This window comes from Littorina saxatilis, linkage group LG11 (assembly GCF_037325665.1).
Source record: "Littorina saxatilis isolate snail1 linkage group LG11, US_GU_Lsax_2.0, whole genome shotgun sequence".
NCBI lineage: Eukaryota > Metazoa > Mollusca > Gastropoda > Littorinimorpha > Littorinidae > Littorina > Littorina saxatilis.
The window spans coordinates 16,830,798-16,837,882 of record NC_090255.1 but is presented as its reverse complement, the minus strand read 5'-3'; positions in this window follow the sequence as shown (position 1 = coordinate 16,837,882).

The following is a 7,085-nucleotide window of genomic DNA, read 5'->3' as shown; positions in this document are numbered from 1 at the left end:
TAAATCTTAATCCTTGTTAAATAAAGTTCAATTCAATTCAATTCAATTCAATTCAATTCCCTCTCACACTGGCACACACATACACACGACACCACACACACACACACACGCACTCACCACGGCACACACCAACACACGCACACACACACTGACGACACACACTGACGACCCACACAGCTCGACTCTGACCTGTGCACATTACACACCCAAAACCTGGCCCTGTAATCAACCCAATACTTAGAAGCAGGGGTGTACCTTAACTTTTTTTGCTACCGGCCAGGGGGGCCGGTAAGTCAAAAATTGAACCGGCCCTCTCAAATCCCAACCGGCCCCCAACTTGCCGGGATTTCTTACAACCGCCCCAGCGGCCCGTCGCGTGCTAACCACATACACAAAAGACGTACATTCATACTTATAATGCATACATCTGCCGTGTGCTGACAAAACCGAGTAAGTCCACTGAAGCTAGTTCTGAGATAAACGACTTTTTCTGTTTTATTACATTTCTCAAAAGCGACGATTATCTTGATCAACCTACAGAGATAATAAGATAAATAGCATTAATGTACGTTTACAACCCGAGTTTGATAATGATCTGATGGATGGTTTTTGTTATGTTGGGCATTTTGTGGACTTACTTGGCTTTGTCACTTTTTTCCATTATATCAGATCTAAAAAATTTGACAGATCTAAGCAAGTGGACTTACTTGGTTTTGTCAAAACATTTGGAAGAAAAAGTAATGCTTTTTTTGAGGATGAAAGTCGCTTGTTCATTTCAATGCGTTATTTTCTCAGGTGCCAGGAGAAACGTTCCGTATAACTCTCGCTTACTCTATTACACATGCCGTGTGCACATTAGAGCGCTTACTTCCCTTTGCTTATTTGATCTCTAAACAACGCTCTGGCTCATTTCGGTACGATTCTCACAGATACTTTCGAAGCGAACCTTTAACAATGTGTGCGTTTGTGTGTTTGTTCTGATTAAAACCAGTCCTGATCTAAGGACTATGTCCAGTCAAGAATTAAAGCTGGTTCTTGTGTATGACTGTGTACGTAAGTGTTAGTTTGAGTGCCTTGGAGAATGATGACCATATCAGATTGCGGTGATCTGCTAAAATACATATTATTCACGTACAATGTTATAAGCTACACGGCATGTTTTTTTGTTCCGGTAATGTTTTGTTGTTGTAAGTTTGGGTGGTACGGTTACTACTATAGTTACAGCCTTAAATCACATTATTCGAAATTCAAATCAAACACTATTTACCCGGGTTTGATGTCTTAAAAATCGTCTCTTAAAATTGTTATTAAGAAATATTTCTGGACATTAAAATGCTAGCACAGGCACGAAAGTGATTTTATTGCAGGTGTCAATGTTTCCTGAATCTATTTATAGATGTGTTACGTTTGAATTGATATTAAGCAATTCGAGGTGCTGTGTGGACATGCTACGGAAACATTCACTGTCCCGATTGACGGGGTTTTAACAGCGAGGACGCAATTTTTGTGAAGGCGTTTTAGTTCTGCTTCTTCTTCTTCTTTTGCGTTCGTGGGCTGAAACTCCCACGTACACGTGTGCTTTTGCACGAGTGGATTTGTACGTGGATGACCGTTTTTACAAAACCATTTCGGCAGCCATACGCCGTTTTCGGTGAAAGCATACTGGGTATTTTCGTGTTTCTATAACCCACCGAACTCTGCTTTGGACTGCACGATCTTTTCCGTGCGCACTTGGTCTTGTGCTTGCGTGTACACACGAAGGGTGCTAAGGCACCAGCAGGCCTGCACGTAAGTTGACCTGGGATATCGGAAAAATCTTCACCTTAATTACCCGTCAGGTGCGGCCGGGATTCGAACCCACGACCTTCCGCTTTGGTAAGTCCATTTTTTTTTTCAAAATGATATTTTTTGTTCATCAAAAAGAAGAAATCAATGCGCATCTTGTGTGCTAATTTTTACTTTTTAGAGTGCTTAGATAAGCAAATATGAACAAGTAAGTCCACAACCAAAAACAACTTTTTAAGTGTGCATGAATGTTTTGACAAAACCAAGTAAGTCCAAGGGGTTCCCAATTTTCCTATAATGATAGTTTTAAAATTCTTGCCAGACGACCCATACAGAAAATACGTCATTTTGTTTAGAACTCATAAATGACGTCATTTAAAGTTTAGAACACACAAATGACCTCATTCGATAAGGCGAGACATAATGACGTCACCTTATGACGTTTTATTTTAAACATTTTTCTTCTCTATCTATATATAATTCTCCTGACGATCCTTGTCTCTCTCTCTCCCTCCCTCTATCCCTCCCTATCACTCTCTTTTCCTCCCTCCATCTCTCTTTCTATCCCTCCCTACCTCTCTCGCTATCTCTCTCCCTCTTACTCTCTTCCTCCCTCCCTAATTCCTCTTTCCCTTTATTTCTCTCTCTCCCTCCATCCCCCCCCCCCTCGACCCTGATTTCTTTCCCCTCTCTCACTCTCTCCCTGTTTAGTCTCTCTCTCTCTCTCTCTCTCTCTCTCTCTCTCTCTCTCTCTCTCTCTCTCTTCTCTCTCTCTCTCTCTCCATCTTGTGCAAATTCGTAATGTCATTTTCACTGTTTTGTCATTTCTCTTGACAACACTTCTTCTTTAGCAGCCATGCTTGCACCAAAACTAGCACCCCTACTACTAACGAAGTAAAATGCCGCAAGAATATTCGGATTGACTTTGACGTCATACTGGCAAAAACATTGCATTCTGATTGGTTATAGCGTCATAAAGGTTCTTGTGATTGGTGGATGGACTTACTTGGTTTTACCAGCAAATTGACATGTAATTTTTTTGGAGAAATTTTTGAAGGTGTGGACTTACTTTTCTATATCTCCTTATCTATTTATTTTACAAAGTCAAAATTTACACACAGGCTGCTTCTTGATTTCTTAGTTTTGATGAACAAAAAGATATCATTTTTGGGAAAAAATGGACTTACTCGGTTTTGTCAGCACATGGCAGATGTACTTAAAACAGTTTTTAAGGTGTGGACTTACTTTTTTATATCTCCTTATCTATTTATTTTACAAAGTCACAATTTACACATAAGGTGCGTCTTAATTTCTAAGCTTTGATGAACAAAAAATATCATTTTTGAAAAAAATGGACTTACTCGGTTTTGTCAGCACACGGCAGACATGTGGATTTGCACTACTAATAACTACCACAAACACACACAAAACTTGATGACTAAAATGCTATGTTTTAATATAATGATAATTAACCTTGTTTTAATAAAGAATTTAAAATAAAAGCCGCCACAAAGAAACAAGAAATCAAAACCACATTCACACCCTGTCACACAATCACACACTAAACCTCACTAAAAGTTACCCCCTTTATGTACCCCCTACCACACAATTTACAAAGTAATTTACTATGGAACTTTACTTACCACATAAACCACACTACAAAAGAGTAAATCAGCATTTTTTTATTTAAATTATGTTTTTTGTTGTATAAAACCAAGTATAAAAAGCTGACTACAAACAAACAAAATTCTAAGTTGCTTTCTTGTTTTGTTTCTTTTTCTTTATGTCTGTGTTATTACATTTAGTCAAGTTTTGACTAAATGTTTTAACGTAGAGGGGGGAATCGAGACGAGGGTGTGGTGTATGTGTGTGTGTCTGTGCGTGTGTGTGTGTGTGTGTGTGTGTGTGTGTGTGTGTGTAGAGCGATTCAGACCAAACTACTGGACCGATCTTTATGAAATTTGACATGAGAGTTCCTGGGTATGATATCCCCGAACGTTTTTTTCATTTTTTTGATAAATGTCTTTGATGACGTCATATCCGGCTTTTCGTGAAAGTTGAGGCGGCACTGTCACGCTCTCATTTTTCAACCAAATTGGTTGAAATTTTGGTCAAGTAATCTCCGACGAAGCCCGGACTTCGGTATTGCATTTCAGCTTGGTGGCTTAAAAATTAATTAATGACTTTGGTCATTAAAAATCGGAAAATTGTAAAAAAAACAAAAAATGTATAAAACGATTCAAATTTACGTTCATCTTATTCTCCATCATTTTCTGATTCCAAAAACATATAAATATGTTATATTTGGATTAAAAACAAGCTCTGAAAATTAAATATATAAAAATTATTATCAAAATTAAATTGTCGAAATCAATTTAAAAACACTTTCATCTTATTCCTTGTCGGTTCCTGATTCCAAAAACATATAGATATGATATGTTTGGATTAAAAACACGCTCAGAAAGTTAAAACGAAGAGAGGTACAGAAAAGCGTGCTATCCTTCTAAGCGCAACTACTACCCCGCTCTTCTTGTCAATTTCACTGCCTTTGCCGTGAGCGGTGGACTGACGATGCCACGAGTACGAGTATACGGTCTTGCTGCGTTGCATTGCGTTCAGTTTCATTCTGTGAGTTCGACAGCTACTTGACTAAATGTTGTATTTTCGCCTTACGCGACTTGTTAATATTACTGTAAAAGTTGCATACCAGCCAAATTTACCACAGCTTAAGTCATAAATAATCAAAAGCATTACATTTCATTTCTATTTCCTAATGAAAACAAACAGATGTTCAGATTTCCTGATCCTAGAATTGTTCACAGGTGATCTTTATGCTTTTGATTCAGCAGAGTTGCATCCCTTGTCCTATTGTTGAAGGTCTGTCTTTTCTTCTTTATCACATATAGTGGATCGGGTTGGGTTTTTTTTTTACTTCCTTGGTTGAAGGGAAATAATTGACAGCAGTAGTACTGTCACTACTTGTACTAAGTTGGTCAGCAAAGCTGGTGTTATTAACATATTTGGGAAAACGGTCTCAATGAGTATCCCTGCAGTCAATGACATAATTATATACATTTCCCAGAAACTGTATCAGTGGTACACAGCAGGCACATCAAAGGAAAAATACAGAGGGCTAGGGGGAATATGTTTGCTCTGGATGGGCGGTCAGATCAAAGGCAGATGCATTGTAAAAGCTGGTTGGCCTTGAGACCTGGGTCAATGACCGTTACTTGCAATCTGAACACAGCTACCTGTCCAGACACTGACCTTCTTACTCGGGGTCAATGACCGAGTTTTTATCTGAGAGGAAACTGTTTTACAACATGTGAAAGTCTCTGAAGGATTGGTGAGCGCAGGATAAGATAAGAGAGGGGGTGCAGTGAATAGCGAGAGGGGGGACGGAGGGGGGGTTTAACTATTTTGACTGCTGATGCAATCGCCAGCGGCTCGTGGCACTAGAGGGGTGATGACACGGTCAAGTGAGGCGGAGGGGGGTAGCTGTTTAGCCAATGTGTCTGGCCTTGATTAGTGGTAGTCCTGAGTCCTCAACGTGGGGGAAGGGGGAGGGGGGAGGATGAGTGGGCAGTAGAGAAGTGACAGATTTTGAGATCGCCCGCAGAGATATTTGTTCGCTGGCCGTTCCGATTGACTACGTTGCCTAACGACTTTGTACTTCAGCGAAATTTGAACCCGCCCGGCGGGCGATTTCAGAGGAATTTCGAACTCGCCCGACGCGATTTGAAGTCGCCGGGGGCGAGCGGGCGAGCGTCAAAACTCACCCCTGTAGAAGTCTGTTAATTAAACCACATACCGCATAAGCTCTCACACACGGTATTCTGTTTGAGAGAGTACGGTAGGACGAACAGGTAAAACATTATCGCAATCTTTTTGAAGATCTAGGTCACAGCGGCAACCTCTGTCCGGTTACGGAGGAATCCCCGTCTGCGACATTGAAGCTGTGGCAGGGTTTTGAGGGAAGTGAAATCTCCCCGCCTCTGCTCTACACTTTTGACCTCAGTTTCTTTTTCAGTGAGGGGGGGGGGGGGGGGGGGGCTCGTTTTTTTAAATGTCATTTCTTTTTGTTTGTTTGTTTGTTGTGGCTTTCTTTCTTTCTTTCTTTTCATTGTTTATCTTATTTTTGCTTTTTTTCCCCCGCTTCCAATCAATCAATCAATCAATGAGTCTTATATCGCGCATATTCCGTGGGTACAGTTCTAGGCGCTCTGCAGTGATGCTGTGTGAGATGAAATTTTATACTGCCAGTAGATTGCAGCCATTTCGGCGCATATTTACCTTTCACGGCCTATTATTCCAAGTCACACGGGTATTGGTAGACAATTATTAACTGTGCCTAAGCAATTTTGCCAGGAAAGACCCTTTTGTCAATCGTGGGATCTTTAACGTGCACACCCAATGTAGTGTACACGGGGGGAGGTTCGGACACCGAAGAGAGTCTGCACACCAAGTTGACTCTGTGAAATAAATTTCCGCCGAACCTGGGATCGAACTCACGCTGACAGCGGCCAACTGAATACAAATCCAGCGCGCTACCGACTGAGCTATATCCCTTTTCCTTCTGTCTGCATGTCTATCTTGTTTCTTCTTTCGGTCTTTCTTTTCTCATTCAACATATTTTTTGTTAAAGCTAAACAAAAAAGTAGAAACATAATATAAAGCGAAGAATGCTTGTAAGCTTGTCATTACTTCAGCCATGCATTCAGACAACACGGGAGTAGGGTACATCAATCACTGCTGACAAGACGCGCCAAGTGTTTGCTTTCAAGGTGACCTCATGTAAAAATGCACCTGACAACACCATACATTAAATGTAGGGCTGTTTGGTGACAGTAAGAAGCACTCTGGTTTTCAACAGACGTTGAATGCTCCGATTAAATGCATTGGTACGAAATAGCTATTGTGTTGTTAAAATGTGTGTGTGTGTGTGCGTTCATGTGTATGTGTGTGTGTGTGCATTGATGTGTGTGTGTGTGTGTGTGTGTGTGCATTAATGTGTGTGTGTGTGTGTGTGTGTGTGTGTGAACATATTTACTCACATCCATGCACGTATGCACTGAGGCAAACACACACACATGGGGGTCCGAAACTGCCTGACCCCCCACCCCCCATACACACACACACTTTCTCTTTTAGATGTGCACATACTAGCTTACTCTTGCATGCATGTGATCTCTCAGACAAAACAGGAGACAAAACAAAACTGCTGTGCCTCCATATATTTATCTCATCATAAATACATGTATCAGGGCCGGACTACCGGGGGGGGGGGGGGGGGGGGGGGG